General features: G+C 44.3%; 1 protein-coding gene across 1 annotated transcript in view; it reads right to left on the reverse strand.

The window, feature by feature from the left end:
• Positions 1–25,278, reverse strand: part of lsamp (limbic system associated membrane protein) — an 888,177-nt gene that overhangs the window by 20,454 nt on the left and 842,445 nt on the right.

Consider the following 25,278-nt stretch of genomic DNA (forward strand, 5'->3'; position numbering starts at 1 on the left):
TCATAAGGTACAGTATAGAGCTGTATTCAGAAGGCTCTGTACCACTGGCTACATCATGCATATAGGTGCCTTTGTGTTGAGAACCCCAGTAGCTGGAGAAGCCCACGCACATGCTCATGTTTCACCTGTTGGTGACATATACACTCAACAAAAATATAAATGCAACACTTTTGGTTTTGCTCCCATTTTGTATGAGATGAACTCAAAGATCTAAAACTTTTTCCACATACACAATATCACCATTTCCCTCAAATATTGTTCACAAACCAGTCTAAATCTGTGATAGTGAGCACTTCTCCTTTGCTGAGATAATCCATCCCACCTCACAGGTGTGCCATATCAAGATGCTGATTAGACACCATGATTAGTGCACAGGTGTGCCTTAGACTGCCCACAATAAAAGGCCACTCTGAAAGGTGCAGTTTTATCACACAGCACAATGCTGTGCTGTGGATGTGGTCAGGATCCCGGATATATATTTTTTTGGTTGGGACTGTTTACACAGAGACTGCTACCTGCTGCTTTGGACTTGAACTAACAGTCTTTTTCAAGACTTTTTTTACTTTTTTACCTTTTTATTTTTTATTTTTTACTTTTTTACTGTGCTCCAACGCCTAAGGAAGACCTCTAACGGTCGAAACATCGCGAAGGAGCACTTTTATCAGCTAACTTTCATTAGCGTTGGCAAGCTAACTAGCTTGCTAACGCTTTCGTTTTTTTTTGTTTTTTTTTATTTTATCTTAGCACCGTTGTTGTGCGTTCCCTGTGCTGCTTCATGGCCTGTTTGGTGCCTTGATTGGGGCATTCCTTCTGCTGAATCACCTCTGGATTATTTGCACATTATTCACTTTGTGTGTTTTTGGGAATCCGCTAGCTTAGCGCAGCTACTAGCTCTTAGCCGGTTTAGCATGGCGGCTTCTCCTGTCTCTCCCGTACTTTTTTGCTCTGGGTGTGAAATGTTTAGTTATTCCTCGGCATCCTTTAGCAGTAACGGTACTTGTAATAAGTGCAGCTTATTCGTAGCTTTGGAGGCCAGGCTGGGCGAATTGGAGGCTCGGCTCTGCACCGTGGAAAATTCTACAGCTAGCCAGGCCCCTGTAGTCGGTGCGGACCAAGGTAGCTTAGCCCCGTTAGTTCCCCCCTGGCAGATCCCGGGCAGTCGGGAAAGCAGGCTGACTGGGTGACTGTGAGGAGGAAGCGTAGCCCTAAACAGAAGCCCCGTGTACACCGTCAACCCGTTCACATCTCTAACCGTTTTTCCCCACTCGACGATACACTCGCCGAGGATCAAACTCTGGTTATTGGCGACTCTGTTTTGAGAAATGTGAAGTTAGCAACACCAGCAACCATTGTCAATTGTCTTCCGGGGGCCAGAGCAGGCGACATCGAAGGACATTTGAAATTGCTGGCTAAGGCTAAGCGTAAATTTGGTAAGATTGTAATTCACGTCGGCAGTAATGACACCCGGTTACGCCAATCGGAGGTCACTAAAATTAACATTAAATCGGTGTGTAACTTTGCAAAAACAATGTCGGACTCTGTTGTTTTCTCTGGGCCCCTCCCCAATCAGACCGGGAGTGACATGTTTAGCCGCATGTTCTCCTTGAATTGCTGGCTGTCTGAGTGGTGTCCAAAAAATGAGGTGGGCTTCATTGATAATTGGCAAAGCTTCTGGGGAAAACCTGGTCTTGTTAGGAGAGACGGCATCCATCCCACTTTAGAGGGAGCAGCTCTCATTTCTAGAAATCTGGCCAATTTTTTTTTGGATCCTCCAAACTGTGACTGTCTAGCGTTGGGACCAGGAGGCAGAGCTGTGGTCTTATACACCTCTCTGCAGCTTCTCTCCCCCTGCCATCCCCTCATTACCCCATCCCCGTAGAGACGGTGCCTGCTCCCAGACCACCAATAACCAGCAAAAATCTATTTAAGCATAAAAATTCAAAAAGAAAAAATAATATAGCACCTTCAATTGCACCACAGACTAAAACAGTTAAATGTGGTTTATTAAACATTAGGTCTCTCTCTTCTAAGTCCCTGTTGGTAAATGATATAATAATTGATCAACGTATTGATTTATTCTGCCTAACAGAAACCTGGTTACAGCAGGATGAATATGTTAGTTTAAATGAGTCAACACCCCCGAGTCACACTAACTGTCAGAATGCTCGTAGCACGGGCCGGGGTGGAGGATTAGCAGCAATCTTCCATTCCAGCCTATTAATTAATCAAAAACCTAGACAGAGCTTTAATTCATTTGAAAGCTTGTCTCTTAGTCTTGTCCATCCAGATTGGAAGTCCCAAAAACCAGTTTTATTTGTTATTATCTATCGTCCACCTGGTCGTTACTGTGAGTTTCTCTGTGAATTTTCAGACCTTTTCTCTGACTTAGTGCTTAGCTCAGATAAGATAATTATAGTGGGCGATTTTAACATCCACACAGATGCTGAGAATGACAGCCTCAACACTGCATTTAATCTATTGTTGGACTCTATCGGCTTTGCTCAAAAAGTAAATGAGTCCACCCACCACTTTAATCATATTTTAGATCTTGTTCTGACTTATGGTATGGAAATAGAAGACTTAACAGTATTCCCTGAAAACTCCCTTCTGTCTGATCATTTTTTAATAACATTTACATTTACCCTGTTGGACTACCCTGCAGTGGGGAATAAGTTTCATTACACTAGAAGTCTTTCAGAAAGCGCTGTAACTAGGTTTAAGGATATGATTCCTTCTTTATGTTCTCTAATGTCATATACCAACACAGAGCAGAGTAGCTACCTAAACTCTGTAAGGGAGTTAGAGTATCTCGTCAATAGTTTTACATCCTCATTGAAGACAACTTTGGATGCTGTAGCTCCTCTGAAAAAGAGAGCTTTAAATCAGAAGTGTCTGACTCCGTGGTATAACTCACAAACTCGTAGCTTAAAGCAGATAACCCGTAAGTTGGAGAGGAAATGGCGTCTCACTAATTTAGAAGATCTTCACTTAGCCTGGAAAAAGAGTTTGTTGCTCTATAAAAAAGCCCTCCGTAAAGCTAGGACATCTTTCTACTCATCACTAATTGAAGAAAATAAGAACAACCCAGGTTTCTTTTCAGCACTGTAGCCAGGCTGACAAAGAGTCAGAGCTCTATTGAGCTGAGTATTCCATTAACTTTAACTAGTAATGACTTCATGACTTTCTTTGCTAACAAAATTTTGACAATTAGAGAAAAAATTACTCATAACCATCCCAAAGATGTATCGTTATCTTTGGCTGCTTTCAGTGATGCCGGTATTTGGTTAGACTCTTTCTCTCCGATTGTTCTGTCTGAGTTATTTTCATTAGTTACTTCATCCAAACCATCAACATGTTTATTAGACCCCATTCCTGCCAGGCTGCTCAAGGAAGTCCTACCATTATTTAATGCTTCAATCTTAAATATGATCAATCTATCTTTGTTAGTTGGTTATGTACCACAGGCCTTTAAGGTGGCAGTAATTAAACCATTACTTAAAAAGCCATCACTTGACCCAGCTATCTTAGCTAATTATAGGCCAATCTCCAACCTTCCTTTTCTCTCAAAGATTCTTGAGAGGGTAGTTGTAAAACAGCTAACTGATCACCTGCAGAGGAATGGTCTATTTGAAGAGTTTCAGTCAGGTTTTAGAATTCATCATAGTACAGAAACAGCATTAGTGAAGGTTACAAATGATCTTCTTATGGCTTCGGACAGTGGACTTATCTCTGTGCTTGTTCTGTTGGACCTCAGTGCTGCTTTTGATACTGTTGACCATAAAATTTTATTACAGAGATTAGAGCATGTCATAGGTATTAAGGGCACTGCGCTGCGGTGGTTTGAATCATATTTGTCTAATAGATTACAGTTTGTTCATGTAAATGGGGAATCTTCTTCACAGACTGAAGTTAATTATGGAGTTCCACAAGGTTCTGTGCTAGGACCAATTTTGTTCACTTTGTACATGCTTCCCTTGGGCAGTATTATTAGACGGTATTGCTTAAATTTTCATTGTTACGCAGATGATACCCAGCTTTATCTATCCATGAAGCCAGAGGATACACACCAATTAGCTAAACTGCAGGATTGTCTTACAGACATAAAGACATGGATGACCTCTAATTTCCTGCTTTTAAACTCAGATAAAACTGAAGTTATTGTACTTGGCCCCACATATCTTAGAAGCATGGTGTCTAACCAGATCGTTACTCTGGATGGCATTTCCCTGATCTCTAGTAATACTGTGAGAAATCTTGGAGTCATTTTTGATCAGGATATGTCATTCAAAGCGCATATTAAACAAATATGTAGGACTGCCTTTTTGCATTTACGCAATATCTCTAAAATCAGAAAGGTCTTGTCTCAGAGTGATGCTGAAAAACTAATTCATGCATTTATTTCCTCTAGGCTGGACTATTGTAATTCATTATTATCAGGTTGTCCTAAAAGTTCCCTAAAAAGCCTTCAGTTGGTCAGAATGCTGCAGCTAGAGTACTGACGGGGACTAGCAGGAGAGAGCATATCTCACCCGTGTTGGCCTCTCTTCATTGGCTTCCTGTTAATTCTAGAATAGAATTTAAAATTCTTCTTCTTACTTATAAGGTTTTGAATAATCAGGTCCCATCTTATCTTAGGGACCTCGTAGTACCATATTACCCCATTAGAGCGCTTCGCTCTCAGACTGCGGGCTTACTTGTGGTTCCTAGGGTTTGTAAGAGTAGAATGGGAGGCAGAGCCTTCAGCTTTCAGGCTCCTCTCCTGTGGAACCAGCTCCCAATTCAGATCAGGGAGACAGATACCCTCTCTACTTTTAAGATTAGGCTTAAAACTTTCCTTTTCGCTAAGGCTTATAGTTAGGGCTGGATCGGGTGACCCTGGACCATCCCTTGGTTATGTTGCTTTAGACGTAGACTGTGGGGGGTTCCCATGATGCACTGTTTCTTTCTCTTTTTGCTCCGTATGCATCACTCTGCATTTAATCATTAGTGATCGATCTCTGCCCCCCTTCTCGGCATGTCTTTTTCCTGGTTCTTTCCCTCAGCCCCAACCAGTCTCAGCAGAAGACTGCCCCTCCCTGAGCCTGGTTCTGCTGGAGGTTTCTTCCTGTTAAAAGGGAGTTTTTCCTTCCCACTGTGGCCAAGTGCTTGCTCATAGGGGGTCGTTTTGACCGTTGGGGTTTTTCATAATTATTGTATGGCCTTGCCTTACAATGTGGAGCGCCTTGGGGCAACTGTTTGTTGTGATTTGGCGCTATATAAGAAAAAAGTTGATTGATTGATTGAATGCCACAGATGTCGCAAGATTTGAGGGAGAATGCAATTGGCATGTTGACAGCAGGAATGTCAACCAGAGCTGTTGCTCGTGTATTGAATGTTCATTTCTCTACCATAAGCCGTCTCCAAAGGCGTTTCAGAGAATTTGGCAGTACATCCAACCAGCCTCACAACCGCAGACCACGTGTAACCACACCAGCCCAGGACCTCCACATCCAGTATGTTCACCTCCAAGATCGTCTGAGACCAGCCACTCAGACAGCTGCTGAAACAATTGGTTTGCATAACCAAAGAATTTCTGCACAAACTGTCAGAAACCGTCTCAGGGAAGCTCATCTGCATGCTCGTCATCCTCATTGGGGGAGTCGACCTGACTCCAGTTCGTCGTCGTAACCGACTTGAGTGGGCAAATGCTCACATTCGCTGGCGTTTGGCACGTTGGAGAGGTGTTCTCTTCACAGATGAATCCCGGTTCACACTGTTCAGGGCAGATGGCAGACAGCGTGTGTGGCGTCATGTGGGTGAGTGGTTTTCTGATGTCAATGTTGTGGATCGAGTGGCCCATGGTGGCGGTGGGGTTATGGTATGGGCAGGCATCTGTTATGGATGAAGAACACAGGTGCATTTTATTGATGGCATTTTGAATGCACAGAGATACCGTGACGAGATCCTGAGGCCCATTGTTGTGCCATACATGCAAGAACATCACCTCATGCTGCAGCAGGATAATGCACGGCCCCATGTTGCAAGGATCTGTACACAATTCTTGGAAGCTGAAAATGTCCCAATTCTTGCATGGCCGGCATACTCACTGGACATGTCACCCATTGAGCATGTTTGGGATGCTCTGGACCGGCGTATACGACAGCGTGTACCAGTTCCTGCCAATATCCAGCAACTTCGCACAGCCATTGAAGAGGAGTGGACCAACATTCCACAGGCCACAATTGACAACCTGATCAACTCTATGCGAAGGAGATGTGTTGCACTGCATGAGGCAAATGGTGGTCACACCAGATACTGACTGGTATCCCCCCCAATAAAACAAAACTGCACCTTTCAGAGTGTCCTTTTATTGTGGACAGTCTAAGGCACACCTGTGCACTAATCATGGTGTCTAATCAGCATCTTGATATGGCACACCTGTGAGGTGGGATGGATTATCTCAGCAAAGGAGAAGTGCTCACTATCATTGCTTGCCTCTACTGGTGGTTGGCTCTCACTGCGGTATTGTATCACTTCCTGTTCCGGAGCACAGCGGTGTTTTGCTGTATCTGTTAGCTGTTTAATCTGCGCAGTTAGATTGATCTAGTTAACTAGATAACGATTTGTTTCACAGTGTAATCTTCACGTGCCTTAACTAAAGCACTCCCTCTGCTGAATCACCTCTAAATTATTTACACATTATTCACCTTCTGTGTTTTTAGGAATCTGCTAGCTTATCGCAGCTACTAGCTCTTAGCCGGTTTAGCATGGCGGCTTCTCCTGTCTCTCCTCACTTTTCTGCTCTGGGTGTGAAATGTTTAGTTATTCCTCGGCCTCCTTTAGCAGTAATGGTACTTGTAATAAGTGTAGCTTATTCGTAGCTTTGGAGGCCAGGCTGGGCGAATTGGAGACTCGGCTCCGCACCGTGGAAAATTCTACAGCTAGCCAGGCCCCTGTAGTCGGTGCAGACCAAGGTAGCTTAGCCACTGTTAGTTTCCCTCTGGCAGATCCCGAGCAGCTGCGAAAGCAGGCCGACTGGGTGACTGTGAGGAGGAAGCGTAGCCCTAAACAGAAGCCCTGTGTACACCGCCAACCCGTTCACATCTCTAACCGTTTTTCCCCACTCAATGACACACCCGCCGAGGATCAAACTCTGGTTATTGGCGACTCTGTTTTGAGAAATGTGAAGTTAGCGACACCAGCAACCATAGTCAATTGTCTTCCGGGGGCCAGAGCAGGCGACATTGAAGGAAATTTGAAACTGCTGGCTAAGGCTAAGCGTAAATTTGGTAAGATTGTAATTCACGTCGGCAGTAATGACACCCGGTTACGCCAATCGGAGGTCACTAAAATTAACATTGAATCGGTGTGTAACTTTGCAAAAACAATGTCGGACTCTGTAGTTTTCTCTGGGCCCCTCTCCAATCGGACTGGGAGTGACATGTTTAGCCGCATGTTCTCCCTGAATTGCTGGCTGTCTGAGTGGTGTCCAAAAAATGAGGTGGGCTTCATAGATAATTGGCAAAGCTTCGGGGGAAAACCTGGTCTTGTTAGGAGAGACGGCATCCATCCCACTTTGGATGGAGCAGCTCTCATTTCTAGAAATCTGGCCAATTTTCTTAAATCCTCCAAACCTGGTCGTTACTGTGAGTTTCTCTGTGAATTTTCAGACCTTTTGTCTGACTTAGTGCTTAGCTCAGATAAGATAATTATAGTGGGCGATTTTAACATCCACACAGATGCTGAGAATGACAGCCTCAACACTGCATTTAATCTATTATTAGACTCAATTGGCTTTGCTCAAAATGTAAATGAGTCCACCCACCACTTTAATCATATCTTAGATCTTGTTCTGACTTATGGTATGGAAATTGAAGACTTAACAGTATTCCCTGAAAACTCCCTTCTGTCTGATCATTTCTTAATAACATTTACATTTACTCTGATGGACTACCCAGCAGTGGGGAATAAGTTTCATCACACTAGAAGTCTTTCAGAAAGCGCTGTAACTAGGTTTAAGGATATGATTCCTTCTTTATGTTCTCTAATGTCATATACCAACACAGTGCAGAGGAGCTACCTAAACTCTCTAAGTGAGATAGAGTATCTCGTCAATAGTTTTACATCCTCATTGAAGACAACTTTGGATGCTGTAGCTCCTCTGAAAAAGAGAGCTTTAAATCAGAAGTGCCTGACTCCGTGGTATAACTCACAAACTCGCAGCTTAAAGCAGATAACCCGTAAGTTGGAGAGGAAATGGCGTCTCACTAATTTAGAAGATCTTCACTTAGCCTGGAAAAAGAGTCTGTTGCTCTATAAAAAAGCCCTCCGTAAAGCTAGGACATCTTACTACTCATCACTAATTGAAGAAAATTTCCTAAGTTCCCTGAAAAGCCTTCAGTTAATTCAAAATGCTGCAGCTAGAGTACTCACAGGGACTAGAAGGAGAGAGCATATCTCACCCATATTGGCCTCTCTTCATTGGCTTCCTGTTAATTCTAGAATAGAATTTAAAATTCTTCTTCTTACTTATAAGGTTTTGAATAATCAGGTCCCAGCTTATCTTAGGGACCTCATAGTACCATATCACCCCAATAGAGCGTTTCGCTCTCAGACTGCAGGCTTACTTGTAGTTCCTAGGGTTTGTAAGAGTAGAATGGGAGGCAGAGCCTTCAGCTTTCAGGCTCCTCTCCTGTGGAACCAGCTCCCAATTCAGATCAGGGAGACAGACACCCTCTCTACTTTTAAGATTAGGCTTAAAACTTTCCTTTTTGCTAAAGCTTATAGTTAGGGCTGGATCAGGTGACCCTGAACCATCCCTTAGTTATGCTGCTATAGACTTAGACTGCTGGGGGGTTCCCATGATGCACTGAGTGTTTCTTTCTCTTTTTGCTTTGTATGCACCACTCTGCATTTAATCATTAGTGATTGATCTCTGCTCTCTTCCACAGCATGTCTGTTGTGTGGGCCGCTGAAGAGGAGGTACTGCTGGCCCACCACCACCAGAGGACACCCTGCCTGGAGTGCGGGCTCCAGGCACAAGAGGGCGCTGCCGCCTCACAGGAGCAGCCGGGGTGACAGCTGTCACTTATCACCTACGACAGCTGTCACCAATCATCTGATCTTCAGTAGTATATCAGCAAGACGACATCTCCACCTCGTTGCCGAGATATCGCTCTACCTAGGAGGTAAAGTGCTCAGCCGATTGTGTTGTCTTCCCGACGATAATACTTTGTTGCTTTGTGTGTTTAATAGCAGACAGTGAGTATTTACAGCTGGAGACTGTGTTGGACTTTTTCCCTACCTCTTTGATAAGTACTCACACTCCTGCACTTACCAGTTTCTGATGAGAGGTGGAGGTGGTTTTCCCACCATACGTGTTGCTGGGTGCAAACGCATCCACATCTAACTGTTTTTTGTTCCTCGCCAGCAGTACCAGATCCGACAAGCGGAGGCAGTGGCCACCTGGGAGTTCGGGACTTGGCGGCTCCAGTATTCCCGGGGTTCGGTGGCGGAGGAAATCGTGTGGTTCCGGTTCTGCTTTGGACGGACGTCTCTTATCTTCGAGCCTGCCCACGTGACACATTTTTGTGAATTGACTTCATTGCTTACTATTGTGATCTGCCGTGTTTGTTGTGCTTATTCACAACAGTAAAGCGTTGTTATTTGACTTCCTCCATTGTCCGTTCATTTGCGCCCCCTGTTGTGGGTCCGTGTTCCTACACTTTCACAACAATGTCTTTTTCCTGTCGCCAAGTGCTTGCTCACAGGGGGTCGTTTTGACCGTTGGGGTTTTTACGTAATTATTGTATGGCCTTGCCTTACAATATAAAGCACCTTGGGGCAACTGTTTGTTGTGATTTGGCGCTATATAAATAAAATTGATTGATTGATATCACAGATTTAGACTGGTTTTTGAACAATATTTGAGGGAAATGGTGATATTGTGTATGTGGAAAAAGTTTTAGATCTTTGAGTTCATCTCATACAAAATGGGAGCAAAACCAAAAGTGTAGCGTTTATATTTTTGTTGAGTATAGGTGGTTAGATTCAAGAAGTGGGGATGGATCAGCTGTCTGCCTGGGAGATTGGCATCTAAGACCCATGGAATTTCCGTGGTGTGATGGTTAATGCACTGCAGCACATCACCCGCGGATAATCCCAGACTTGACTTGACATCAAACAGCCAGGTCACTTTCAAGACACTACAACCACACAACTGCCTTGGATCCTGGATGTCAGCCACCCATGCAGCCAGACAACCTATGCACACCTCAGGAGAGTAGATAGGTAACGTGTGGGAGGCATGCATGTGGTGGATCATACTTAGACATGTGCACCTCATGGCCAAAATGTTGTAGCTGATACCCTTAGAAGACAAGTAGTACCTGTAGTAACTGAGTCTCCTAGAGTAACTGATTGTTGGACACAAAGAAATTCCAACAGCATGCAAACATCTTCTGAAGAGACTGTAACTCCTCACTCAGCTTTTCAATACTACAATCGACAATACTTTTTTCAAGAGGTGGGCATGGATTGGTTGTCTGCCTTTGTTTCAATCTGTCTTCCAGATTTAAACAAAGATTTTTTGCAATGCCAGTAGAACAGCATTGCCATCCTCTTGAGGGAGTTTTCAGCTCAGATATCACAAATCCCTTGAGCTTTTCCTGCTCTCAGCTGTTTCACAGTCTTTCTCAACAGTTGTAGTACGCAGCTGCCTGGCAGATTATCTACCATAACCCTGACACTGGAGATGTTCAACCTTGACTCAAAGCAGCTGGTGCAATGGGACAGTACAGCAGAGCCTGTTTCTCAGACTCGAGCCTACACCTGCCTTGGGATGAGGTGTTGATTTGGAGGAACATAGTGCTTTCATTCCTATGTAAGCAGGCAGAGGGTCACTTGGCCACAGATGGTGAGATACTGCTTAAAGATTTCTCTACCTCATCTACCCTCAGATCAATCACAGACTGCTTTCTCATTTCCCTATAAAGCCCAAAAATGTCCCCCAGGCCGTGCACCATGACTTCTCTCGATGACAACCAAAGTACCCTCCTACTTTGGACAATGGCAACTTGAATGTAATTCCCAGCAACTTCCAGAGTCTGGTCATGGAAGATCTCCAACATCCATTTTGGGTCACAATATGGAATGTGTAGAAACATTCATACAACACTTGAAAGCCAATCTCTATATGAACTTATTTAAATCACATAAAAATGTAAAATCAAAAACAGCAGAATACTATATCGCCTCCTGTCAGTTTCCTGTTGGTTCCTCTGGACTCCTTTCGGTTCCCGTGGGCTCCTGTCGGTTCTTGTTGGATCCTTTTGATACCTGTCGGTGTTTAGTCGTACCGGTCCCTGCCTGTCAAAATGAACAACACTGCCATCTACTCGATGGAAATGTGAATAGCAGCTTATATATTTGTGAAACTCACCTGCAGTTTTGCGCTCAGGATGTCTTAGTATTGCATAAAAGAGCAACACGTTGAACGCATGTAATCGGTGATCTACAATTGATGAATCACATTTCACAAACAGAATTTTCAGTTTTGCAAATGCTTTTTTTAACAAATGAAAATAAATAAATATATTTACAAATACGCATTTTTTTTTGTAAAAACCAACACACAAGTTACAAATCAGAAATTTGTGTTTGTGGATCACAAAACACATGTACAAATTGAGGAATATTTGTAAATCACCCTCTGTGCATTTGCGGGGATGACAGTGTTGCTTTGTCTGAATTGCGAGCTGTTTGTTTGTGGATTTGTGGAGTTTTGCGCTAAAAATGTCTCAATATTGCGTAACTGAGCAAAGTGATGAATGCGTGTTAATCAGCTATCCACGAATGCTGAATCACCCTTCATAAAAAGAATTTTCAGTTTTGCAAATTCCTTTTTTTTTTTTTACAAATGAAAAAATGATATATTTACAAATAGACATTTATCTGTAAAACTAGACACACAAGTTACAAATCAGAAATTTGTATTTGTGGATCACAAAGCACGTGTACAAAATTAAGGGATATTTGTAAATCACCCTCTGTGCATTTGCAAGTATTAATGAGACAAATTTAACTCCATATGCTGAAGTCTTACACACCCTAAATTTTAGAAAACAATGTAGTTTTAAATGAAGTTCCCCTTTTGTCAGTGGATCAACAGAAAATCAATTTGGAAGCGTCTAAATATGTCTATTCCAACAAAACTTTAATGAGATTTTATTTTCTCTTTCGAGAAAGAAAAACATCAGTTATCAAGACTCAAACCTCATTTTTCAAATAAAAACTATTCCTTTGTAGCTACTGCTGGGTCAAACAGTAAAGACACAAAAGCTAATAAAAATAAATAAATAAAAACAAATAAATCACACAGTTAATTTTATATTATTCTTCCATCTTTTCTCATTCTTCTCCTTTCTAGATCCTTTCTTCATCCTTTCTTGTGTTTAAAACATTGAAAAACATGTAATTGAAATACAACAGGGGTTTCTTCAAATGTAAACTGATCACATAATATAAACTATCTACTTTCAAAAGGGGAAATTGATCAATAATTTTTACTTAGCTATTTAGGAGGTTTATTTTTCATATTCTTCAGTGGTTTTATTCGCAGTTTTGAAAATCTCCAATTTTACAGCCAGCTGACAGAGACAGAGAAAGAGGGAAGTAGGGTCTGCTTTGGCTACACCCATATAAAAATCCTAGCTGCTGGATTTTGTCTCCACACAGGGGAGGTGATGGTCTAGTGTTGGGCTTGAGACCAGAGGATCCTTGAGGATCACTAAGGGCCCTTGGGCAAGGTCCTTATCCTCTAGTTGCTCCCTGTGTGTAATGAGTACCATGTATGGCAGCACCCTGACATCGGAGTAAATGTGAGGCATTATTGTAAAGCGCTTTGAGCATCTGATGCAGATGGAAAAGCGCTATATAAATGCAGTCCATTTACATTTACTGCACTGTTATTTTCCAGTGTTAATGCAATGTTACCAAACAGTGTTAATATACTGTTTTTCTATGGTGTGACTGCACTGTTGTTCTACAGTGTTACTATACTGTTATTCTACAATGTTACTGCACTGATATTCCACAGTGTTACTGTACAGTTACGCTAAAATATTATTGTACTATTATTCTACAGCCTTATACTGTTATGCTACAGTGTTGCTGTAATGTTACTCTACAGTGCTATTATACTGTTATTCAACAGTCATATTATTCTGTTATTCTACAGTGTTATTATGTTGTTATTCTACAGTGTTATTGCACTGTTATTTTCCAGTGTTACCATACTCTTATTCTACAGTGTTACTGCAATGATACTCTACAGTGTTAATAAAGTGTTATTCTATGGTGTTATTACACTGTTGTTCTACAGTGTTACAATACTGTTATTCGATAATGTTACTGCACTGTTATTTTCCAGTGTTACCATACTCTTAGTCTACAGTGTTACTGCAATGATACTACTCTACAGTGTTAATATAGCGTTATTCTATGCTGGTATTACACCGTTGTTCTACAGTGTCACTATAGTGTTATTCTACAGTGTTACTGCACTGTTATTCCATAGTGTTACTATACTGTTACTCTACTGTATTACTATACTGTTATTTTCCAGTCTTACTGTACTGGACTGTTACTCTACAGTGTGCCATCTGTAACATATACCAGTTTTTTTTACTGCAGAAAGATTAAAATCAATCAATCAATCAACTTTTTTCTTATATAGCGCCAAATCACAACAAACAGTTGCCCCAAGGCGCTCCATATTGTAAGGCAAGGCCATACAATAATTATGAAAAACCCCAACGGTCAAAACGACCCCCTATGAGCAAGCACTTGGCAACAGCGGGAAGGAAAAACTCCCTTTTAACAGGAAGAAACCTCCAGCAGAACCAGTCTCAGGGAGGGGCAAGTCCTTCTGCTGAGACTGGTGGGGCTGAGGGAAAAAACCAGGTAAAAAGACATTCCGTGAAGGGGGGCAGAGATCGATCACTAATGATTAAATGCAGAGTGATGCATACGGAGCAAAAAGAGAAAAGAACAGGTGCATCATGGGAACCCCCCCCCTCTACGTCTAAAGCAGATAACCCAAGGGATGGTCCAGGGTCACCCGACCCAGCCCTAACTATAAGCCTTAGCGAAAAAAGAGAAAGTTTAAGCCTAATCTTAAAAGTAGAGAGGGTATCTGTCTCCCTGATAACTACACAGTATAAATATCTGTCCCGTTTTTAAATTACAGTAAGCGCTGTGGTTGTGGTTCCATAAATAAATAAATAAATAAATAAATAAATGAAATTTCATTGGGGTTCTTTCATTTTTGTCAGGGTCACCACAAGAAATTTGGGATCTACATGCTGATTTGGCTTTGGCTATGCAATCTGCAGCTGTCAAGCAGGATGGCATATAGCCACCCTCAAAACAAGGATATTGTGTTTGGTATGCAAGTGCATAAACTGTGTATGCCACTGTGCACGAGGAAGTAATTTGAAAATCGAATGAACTGCATATTATATTGCAAGGATCTTTTGGCCTCCTTATTCAAATGACAATGAATTCATATATTGGTCATATTAACCACAGCAATCTGTTTTAGTCTGCTGAATTCTAAACAGAGCTGATATTTTTTAAAATTCTTCATATTAACACACGTACTGTATTTGCAGACAGTATGTTAATATGAAGAATTTTGAACTGTTGAATGTTACATGTTACATGAATAAACTGTTGCATGTTACAGTAATAAACAGTTGTCTGTTACATGTTACATGAATAAACTGTTGTATGTTACGTGTTACATTAATAAACTGTTGTATGTTACAGTAATAAACTGTTGTATCAAATCAAATCAATTTTATTTATATAGCGCCAAATCACAACAAACAGTTGCCCCAAGGCGCTTTATATTGTAAGGCAAAAGCCATACAATAATTACGGAAAAACCCCAAGCAGGTAAGATAAGCAGGTATAGAAAATGAATGAATGAAAAAAGAAACATTTTCCACATAAAATGTCTGTTCCTATGTGTCGGTAGGTAGGTAGATAGCTAGACAGCTAGACAGACAGATAGATACACACTGTATCTAGTCTATTAAATGCCCAGGGGCCTGCAATTTTTGAAAAGGGGGGCAGTGCGATACTTGGGAATCGCACTACCTGAGTCAGACATCGTCCTCCCGGAGTCGGATATGGAGGAAAGTGAAGATGACACTGAGACTTCATCATCATCATCATCATCATCAATTTTATTTATATAGCGCCAAATCACAACAAACAGTTGCCCCAAGGCGCTTTATATTGTAAGGCAAGGCCATACAATAATTACGTAAAAACCCCAACAGTCAAAACGACCCCTTGTGAGCAAGCACTTGGCGACAGTGGGAAGGAAAAACTCCCTTTAACAGGAAGAAACCTCCAGCAGAACCAGGCTCAGGGAGGGGCAGTCTTCTGCTGGGACTGGTTGGGGCTGAGGGAGAGAACCAAGAAAAAGACATGCTGTGGAGGGGAGCAGAGATCAAGTTTTAAGACTAATCTTAAGCCTAAATTTTAAGCCTAATCTTAAAAGTAGAGAGGGTGTCTGTCTCCCTGATCTGAATTGGGAGCTGGTTCCACAGAGAGGAGCCGATAGCTGAAGGCTTGCCTCCCATTTCTACTCTTACAAACCCTAGGAACTACAAGTAAGCCTGCAGTCTGAGAGCGAAATGCTCTATTGGGGTGATATGGTATCTATGAGGTCCCTAAGATAAGATGGGACCTGATTATTCAAACCTTATAAGTAAGAAGAAGAATTTAAATTCTATTCTAGAATTAACAGGAAGCCAATGAAGAGAGGCCAATATGGTGAGATATGCTCTCTCCTTCTAGTGCCTGTCAGTACTCTAGCTGCAGCATTTTGAATTAACTGAAGGCTTTCAGGTAACTTTTAGGACAACCTGATAATAATGAATTACATAGTCCGCCTAGAGAAATAAATGCATGAATTAGTTTTTCAGCATCACTCTGAGACAAGACCTTTCTAATTTTAGAGATATTGCTCAAATGCAAAAAAGCAGTCCTACATATTTGTTTAATATGCGCATTGAATGACATATCCTGATCAAAAATGACTCCAAGATTTCTCACAGTATAACTAGAGGTCAGGGTTAATGCCATCCAGAGTAAGGATCTGGTTAGACACCATGTTTCTAAGATTTGTGGGGCCAGTACAATAACTTCAGTTATTATCTGAGTTTAAAAGCAGGAAATTAGAGGTCATCCATGTCTTATGTCTGTAAGACAATCCTGCAGTTTAGCTATTGGTTGGTGTGTCCTCTGGCTTCATGGATAGAATAAAGCTGGGTATCATCTGCGTAACAATGAAAATTTAAGCAATGCCGTCTAATAATACTAGCCTAAGGGAAAACATGTATAAAGTGAATAAAATTGGTCCTAGCACAGAACCTTATGGAACTCCATAATTAACCTAGTCTGTGAAGAAGATTCCCCATTTACATGAAACAATTGTAATCTATTAGATAAATATGATTCAAACCACCGCAAGCGCAGTGCCTTTAATACCTATGGCATGCTCTAATCGCTGTAATAAAAATTTTATGGTCAAACAGTATCAAAAGCAGCACTGAGGTCTAACAGAACAAGCACAGAGATGATGTCCACTGTCTGAGGCCATAAGAAGATCATTTGTAAACCTTCACTAATGCTGTTTCTGTACTATGATGAATTCTAAAACCTGACTGAAACTCTTCAAATAGACCATTCCTCTGCAGATGATCAGTTAGCTGGTTTTACAACTACCCTTTCAAGAATTTTTGAGAGAAAAGGAAGGTTGGAGATTGGCCTATATTTAGCTAAGATAGCTGGGTCAAGTGATGGCTTTTTAAGTAATGGTTTAATTACTGCCACCTTAAAAGCCTGTGGTACAATAGCCAACTAATAAAGATAGATTGATCATATTTAAGATCGAAGCATTAATTAATGGTAGGGCTTCCTTGAGCAGACCTGGTAGGAATGGGGTCTAATAGACATGTTTGATGGTTGGAGGAAGTAACTAATGAAAAATAACTCAGACAGAAGAATCGGAGAGAAAGAGTCTATCCAAATACCGGCATCACTGAAAGCAGCCAAAGAATAATGAAACGTCCTTTGGGATGGTTATGAGTAATTTTTCTCTAATAGTTAAAATTTTATTAGCAAAGAAAGTCATGAAGTCATTACTAGTTAAAGTTAAAGGAATACTTGGCTCAATAGAGCTCTGACAGCCTGGCTACAGTGCTGAAAAGAAACCTGGGGTTGTTCTTATTTTCTTCAATTAGTGATGAGTAGTAAGATGTCCTAGCTTTACGGAGGGCTTTTTTATAGAGCAACAGACTCATTTTCCAGGCTAAGTGAAGATCTTCTAAATTAGTGAGACGCCATTTCCTCTCCAACTTACGGGTTATCTGCTTTAAGCTGCAAGTTTGTGAGTTATACCACGGAGTCAGGCACTTCTGATTAAAGCTTTCTTTTTCAGAGGAGCTACAGCATCCAAAGTTGTCTTCAATGAGGATGTAAAACTATTGACGAGATACTCTATCTCACTTACAGAGTTTAGGTAGCTCCTCTGCACTGTGTTGGTATATGACATTAGAGAACATAAAGAAGGAATCATATCCTTAAACCTAGTTACAGCGCTTTCTGAAAGACTTCTAGTGTGATGAAACTTATTCCCCACTGCTGGGTAGTCCATCAGAGTAAATGTAAATGTTATTAAGAAATGATCAGACAGAAGGGAGTTTCAGGGAATACTGTTAAGTCTTCAATTTCCATACCATAAGTCAGAACAAGATCTAAGATATGATTAAAGTGGTAGGTATGTTGTGTGTGGGCCGCCAGAAGAGGAGGTACTGCTGGCCCACCACCAGTGGGCGCCCTGCCTGAAGTGCGGGCTTCAGGCACGAGAGGGCGCTGCCGCCACGGACACAGCCGGGGGTGACAGCTGTCACTCATTATCTCTTGACAGCTGTCACCCATCTACTCAACATCATCTCACTCCATAAAGACCAGATGTCATCTCCACCTCGTTGCCGAGATATCATACTTCATTGGAGGTAATATACTCAGCCGTTTCTGTTTTACACATCAATCTGTATATTGTGAGTCTTTGCAGGAGTACCTGTTATCCTCTGTCTGCGGGAGCTGATTGAGTGCTGGACTGCACTCTTTTCCCCTGAGGAATCACTGCGGTACTCTGCTACATATTGAGTGAGAGGTGGAGGTGGCATTCCCACCGTTGTTGTTACGGGGTGTACACACACCCACACTTGACTGTCTTTGTTCTCGCCAGCAGTACCAGATCCGACAGTCGGGGACGGTGATCACCTGGGAATTCGGGACTTGGCGGCTCCAGTATTCACCAGGTTCGGTGGCGGCGGAAATCGTGTGGTTCCGGCTCTTCTCAGGACAGACGTCTTCTATCCTCGAGCCTGCCCACACGTCACCTTTGTGGATTGACTGTAATCATATTCTGAGATTGTCTGTATGTTCGTTGTGCTCCTTCACAACATTAAATTGTTAATTTTTGGCTCATCTATTGACCGTTCATTTGCGCCCCCTGTTCTGGGTCTGTGTCACTACACTTTCACAACAGGATATCTCGGCCAGCGTCATGGACTCCGAGGGGCATCACCCGGCTGTTGAACGACCAATGGGAGAGCAGGGAGCGCAGGCGTCTGCAGGAGGCGTGATTGGTGAGCTGCAGCACATTCTCACCGCCTTTACGGCTCGGTTGGATCAAATGACCGAGCAAAACTTCCTCCTGAACCGCAGGGTGGAGGCTCTCTCCGCGCAGGTGGCGGCGAGCGCTCAGGCCGCTGCTGCAGCTCCTCCTCCTGCCGACCCTGTGCAGGATATGAACGTTCCAGTGGTGGTTCAACAACCCCTCCCACCATCCCCTGAAGCATACATAAGCCCTCCTGAGCCGTACGGAGGTTGTGTGGAGACGTGCGCGGACTTTCTCATGCAGTGTTCGCTCGTCTTCGCACAACGTCCTGTCATGTACGCGTCAGATGCTAGTAAAATAGCTTATGTGATTGCTCTGCTTCGGGGTAAGGCACGCGCCTGGGCTACGGTGCTCTGGGAACAGAACTCACGGTTGTTATCAGCATACACTGGGTTTGTGGGGGAGTTCAGAACAGTGTTTGATCACCCTAACAGAGGAGAGACCGCTTCAACAATGCTGCTGTCAATGCGACAGGGGCGCCGGTGTGCAGCCGAATATGCAGTCGACTTCCGCATCGCGGCTGCGAGGTCCGTCTGGAATAACGTTGCGCTCCGCGTCGCCTTCATGAACGGACTGTCATTGGTCCTGAAGGAGCATCTGGTAGCTAAGGAGGAACCACAGGATTTAGATGGGCTTATAGATCTCGTTATACGGTTAGACAATCGGTTGGAGGAACGCCGTCAGGAGCGAGGCGAAGGACGTGGCCGGATACGCGCCGTCCCTCTCCCTTCTGGGTTCGAAAAGGGGCCACCCTCCCCACGCTCCACAGCCGCAGCGCTCCGTGGGGCAACAGCTCCCCCTGCTGGCGTTGTTAGGGAAACGCACAGGGCCAAAATGAGGAGGCTGGTCCGCGGGGAGTGTTTTCTCTGCAGCTCAAAGGAGCACACACAGAAAAACTGCCCCAAACGGCCACAACAACAACCGCCCTCAGAGACTGGGCTAAGGGGGGGTCAAAACATTCACGTGGGACACACACAGATTGCCACACGACTCCCCAGTTACAATCCTGAGCGGGGATTTAACCCTTCAAGCCCCAGCACTGGTGGACACGGGGTCAGAAGGGAATTTGCTAGACAGCAGATGGGCAAGGGAGGTAGGGCTCCCTCTGGTGGCGCTTCCTTCGCCATTGCAGGTGCGGGCACTAGATGGCACCCTCCTCCCTTTAATCACACACAAGACACAACCAGTAACTCTGGTGGTGTCTGGAAACCATCGGGAGGAGATTGAGTTTTTTGTAACTCCTTCTACCTCCCGCGTGATTTTGGGCTTCCCTTGGATGTTGAAGCACAATCCCCAGATTGATTGGCCGTCTGGGGTGGTGGTTCAGTGGAGCGAAACCTGCCATCGGGTGTGTTTAGGATCCTCGGTTCCTCCCGGTTTACAGGCTAAGGAGGAGGTCAAAGTCCCGCCCAATCTGACGGCAGTGCCGGTTGAGTACCATGATCTTGCTGACGTCTTCAGCAAGGACCTGGCACTCACCCTTCCCCTGCACCATCCTTACGATTGTGCCATTGATTTGGTTCCAGGCGCTGAGTTCCCGTCCAGCAGGCTGTACAACCTCTCACGACCTGAGCGTGAATCAATGGAGACCTACATCCGGGACTCATTAGCTGCCGGGCTGATCCGGAACTCCACCTCCCCGATGGGGGCAGGTTTCTTTTTTGTGGGCAAGAAAGATGGCGGACTCCGTCCATGCATTGATTACAGGGGGCTGAATGAGATTACGGTTCGCAACCGATACCCGTTGCCATTGTTGGATTCCGTGTTCACCCCGCTGCATGGAGCCAAAATCTTTACTAAGCTGGATCTTAGAAATGCGTATCACCTGGTTCGGATCCGGAAGGGAGACGAATGGAGACGGCATTTAACACCCCGTTAGGTCACTTTGAGTACCTGGTCATGCCGTTCGGCCTCACCAACGCCCCCGCGACGTTCCAAGCCTTGGTTAACGACGTCTTGCGGGACTTCCTGCACCGATTCATCTTCGTATATCTGGACGATATTCTCATCTTTTCTCCGGATCCTGAGACCCATGTCCAGCATGTACGTCAGGTCCTGCAGCGGTTGTTAGAGAACCGACTGTTTGTGAAGGGCGAGAAGTGCGAGTTTCACCGCACGTCTTTGTCCTTCCTGGGGTTTATCATCTCCTCTAACTCCGTCGCCCCTGATCCGGCCAAGGTTGCGGCGGTGAGAGATTGGCCCCAACCAACAAGCCGTAGGAAGCTGCAACAGTTCCTCGGCTTCGCTAATTTCTATAGGAGGTTCATTAAGGGCTACAGTCAGGTAGTTAGCCCCCTGACAGCCCTGACCTCTCCAAAAGTCCCCTTCACCTGGTCGGATCGGTGCGAAGCCGCGTTCAAGGAGTTGAAACGACGGTTCTCTACTGCGCCAGTTTTGGTGCAGCCCGACCCTAGCCGCCAGTTCGTGGTTGAAGTGGATGCCTCTGACTCAGGGATAGGAGCCATGCTATCCCAGAGCGGAGAGACTGATAAGATTCTTCACCCGTGTGCCTACTTTTCACGCAGGTTGACCCCGGCTGAACGGAACTATGACGTCGGCAATCGAGAACTCCTTGCGGTGAAAGAGGCTCTTGAGGAGTGGAGACACCTGTTGGAGGGAGCGTCTGTGCCATTCACGGTTTTCACTGACCATAGGAACCTGGAGTATATCAGTACTGCCAAGCGGCTGAACCCCAGGCAAGCCCGCTGGTCACTGTTCTTCGGGCGTTTTGACTTCCGGATCACCTATCGCCCCGGGACCAAGAACCAGAGGTCGGATGCCTTGTCCCGGGTACATGAAGAGGAGGTCAAAACTGCACTGTCGGATCCACCAGAGCCCATCCTGCCTGAGTCCACTATCGTGGCCACCCTCACCTGGGACGTGGAGAAGATCGTCCGGGAGGCCCTGGCACGGAGCCCGGACCCAGGAACAGGTCAGAAGAACCGGTTGTACGTCCCACCAGAGGCCAGAGCTGCAGTCTTGGACTTCTGTCACGGTTCCAAGCTCTCCTGTCATCCAGGGGTGCGAAGGACAATGGCAGTTGTCCGGCAGCGCTTCTGGTGGGCGTCTATGGAGGCCGACGTCCGGGAGTACATCCAGGCCTGCACCACCTGTGCCAGGGGCAAGGCAGACCATAAAAGGTCCCAAGGACTTCTCCAGCCGTTACCTGTGCCTCATCGCCCCTGGTCCCACATCGGCCTGGATTTCGTCACGGGCCTCCCGCCGTCCCAGGGCAACACCACCATCTTCACGATAGTGGACCGATTCTCCAAGGCGGCCCACTTCGTGGCCCTCCCGAAGCTCCCAACAGCCCAGGAGACAGCAGACCTCCTGGTCCACCACGTCGTCCGTCTGCATGGGATACCCACCGACATCATCTCAGATCGTGGTCCCCAGTTCTCCTCACATGTCTGGAGGAGCTTCTGCCGGGAACTGGGGGCTACTGTGAGCCTCTCTTCTGGGTATCATCCGCAGACCAATGGACAGGCAGAACGGGCCAATCAGGAATTGGAGCAAGCTCTACGCTGTGTGACGTCCGCACACCCGACGGCCTGGAGTAAACATCTGGTCTGGATCGAGTATGCGCATAACAGCCAGGTGTCCTCTGCCACCGGCCTCTCCCCATTTGAGGTGTGTTTGGGGTATCAGCCCCCGTTGTTTCCCGTGGTGGAGGGAGAGGTTGGTGTGCCCTCGGTCCAGGCCCACCTGCGGAAGTGCCATCGGGTGTGGCGCTCCGCCCGTTCTGCCTTGTTGAAGGCCCGGACGAGGGCGAAGACCCATGCAGACCGCCGGCGATCCCCGGCCCCTGCTTACCAGCCCAGGCAGGAGGTGTGGCTTTCCACGAAGGACATCCCCCTCCAGGTGGACTCCCCGAAACTTCAGGACAGATATATCGGACCATTCAAGATCCTCAAAGTCCTCAGCCCTTAGCCAGCAGTTTCAAATTTCCTTCAATGTCGCCTGCTCTGGCCCCCGGAAGACAATTGACTATGGTTGCTGGTGTCGCTAACTTCACATTTCTCAAAACAGAGTCGCCAACAACCAGAGTTTGATCCTCGGCGGGTGTGTTGCCGAGTGGGGAAAAATGGTTAGAAATGTGAACGGGTTGGCAGTGTACACGGGGCTTCTGTTTAGGGCTACGCTTCCTCCTCACACTCACCCAGTCAGCCTGCTTTCCCGGCTGCTCGGGATCTGCTGGAAGGGAACTAATGGCGGCTAAGCTACCTTGGTCCACACCGACTACAGGGGCCTGGCTAGCTGTAGAATTTTCTACGGTGCAGAGCCGAGTCTCCAATTCGCCCAGCCTGGCCTCCAAAGCTACGAATAACCTACACTTATTACAAGTACCATTACTGCTAAAGGAGGCCGAGGAATAACTAAACATTTCACACCCAGAGCAGAAAAGTGCAGGAGAGACAGGAGAAGCCGCCATGCTAAACCAGCTAAGAGCTAGTAGCTGCGCTAAGCTAGCGGATTCCTAAAAACACACAAAGTGAATAATGTGTAAATAATTTAGAGGTGATTCAGCAGAGGGAGTGCTTTAGTTAAGGCACGTGAAGATTACACTGTGAAACAAATCGTTATCTAGTTATCTAGATCAATCTAACTGCGCAGATTAAACAGGTAACAGATACAGCAAAACACCGCTGTGCTCCGGAACAGGAAGTGATACAATACCGCAGTGAGAGCCAACCACCAGTAGAGGTGTATGTTGTATGTTACATGTTACATTAATAAACTGTTGTATGTTACAGTAATAAACTGTTGTCTGTTACATCTTACATGAATAAACTGTTGTATGTTACGTGATACATCAATAAACTGCTGTATGTTACAGTAATAAATTGTTGTCTGTTACATGTTACATGAATCAACTGTTGTATGTTACGTGTTACATTAATAAACTGCTGTATGTTACAGTAATAAACTGTTGTCTGTTACATGTTACATGAATAAACTGTTGTATGTTACATGTTACATTAATAAACTGCTGTATGTTACAGTAATAAACTGTTGTCTATTACATGTTACATGAGTAAACTGTTGTATGTTACGTGTTACATTAATAAACTGCTGTATGTTACAGTAATAAACTGTTGTCTGTTACATGTTACATGAGTAAACTGTTGTATGTAACATGTTACATTAATAAACTGCTGTATGTTACAGTAATAAACTGTTGTCTGTTACATGTTACATGAGTAAACTGTTGTATGTAACGTGCTACATTAATAAACTGCTGTATGTTACAGTAATAAACTGTTGTCTGTTACATGTTACATTAATAAACTGCTGTATGTTACAGTAATAAACTGTTGTATGTTACAATAAGCACACTGGAGAATAACAGTACATATATACATACAATAAATACATACTGAATATAAGCCTGCTTGTTTTTTTCTTTCTCTCTCGCTCTTCTCTTCAGAAGATCGATAAAATGTCATCTTTTATTGAAATTTTTATTACATCATAGTATTTTCAAAGTGCTGAATGATTACTATGCTTCTAACGTCCCTTTTTGTATGACTGGGGGGCATTAATGACCACCAAAGTTCTGACAATCAATTACACCAACCTTGAACCTTTTTTTCATGGCAAATAAATCAATACGTTTTGCTGACTCAGAGAGCACAATGCAGTGATGAACTGTTCCTCGCGTCATCGCCAGCAAACACAAAGCTTAATAACAAACGCGCACATAATGGATGCGGCTTGTTGGAGGCTGATTTAGCGATCCGTATCGCAAATGAGGTGAAGTTCATTTAAGGCGCCTCAACTTAATCCTGCTTAAGTCCGGGTAATGTGGTAATCTGAATTTGAGCAGAGGAGCCGGGGATTTTGTGCTGACACATACTTGGCTGATATAAAGTATTAACATAAAAAGGAAAACGCACATCATGGCACAACATAATTTGACTCAGCGGGGAACAGGAAGTTGATAAAGAGCTGAGGTTCTTCCCACAGGGACACCTTGGGAGTGATGGGAAAGAGAGAGAGAGAGAGAGAGAGAGAGAGACAGCAAAAGATTTAATGAAGGGCAAGTGTGCAAACAGTGTCCCCACTCCATCTAAAGTAAAGCCCTGTGATGATAAGGCCAGCAGCACATATATTCTCCAGTGTGTCTTCATGAGAAGTGACTGCACTATTAAAAAGTCCTGGGCCTGCAGAGCGCACTGAGAGACCCAGATAATACACCGCGCTGCAGGGAGGTGAAAGCCAACAGCTATTTTTACTACAGATTACAGCACATGATTGTAACGCAGCAGCAGGGGAATGTGGCGACCTAAACAGGTCAAAAGAAATCTGCTTTCACAGGGAAAGTTCAGGGTGGAGTCTGCCTTTGTTTGCAAACACATTGCATGAATTTTTCATTTTTATTTTTTATTCTGCAAATACATGCCCAGCAGCAGAGAACTGGAGGATCTTTGGCTGCATTTTCTTTTGTATTAGCGTTTAAAGAAAGAACATTTTTTAGCCCACTTTAACTTGTTGGCACAAACAGCTCCGGAGCTTACAACTTCTTAGTTTTGATT

The sequence above is a fragment of the Thalassophryne amazonica genome, chromosome 4 (genome assembly GCF_902500255.1).
Source record: "Thalassophryne amazonica chromosome 4, fThaAma1.1, whole genome shotgun sequence".
NCBI lineage: Eukaryota > Metazoa > Chordata > Actinopteri > Batrachoidiformes > Batrachoididae > Thalassophryne > Thalassophryne amazonica.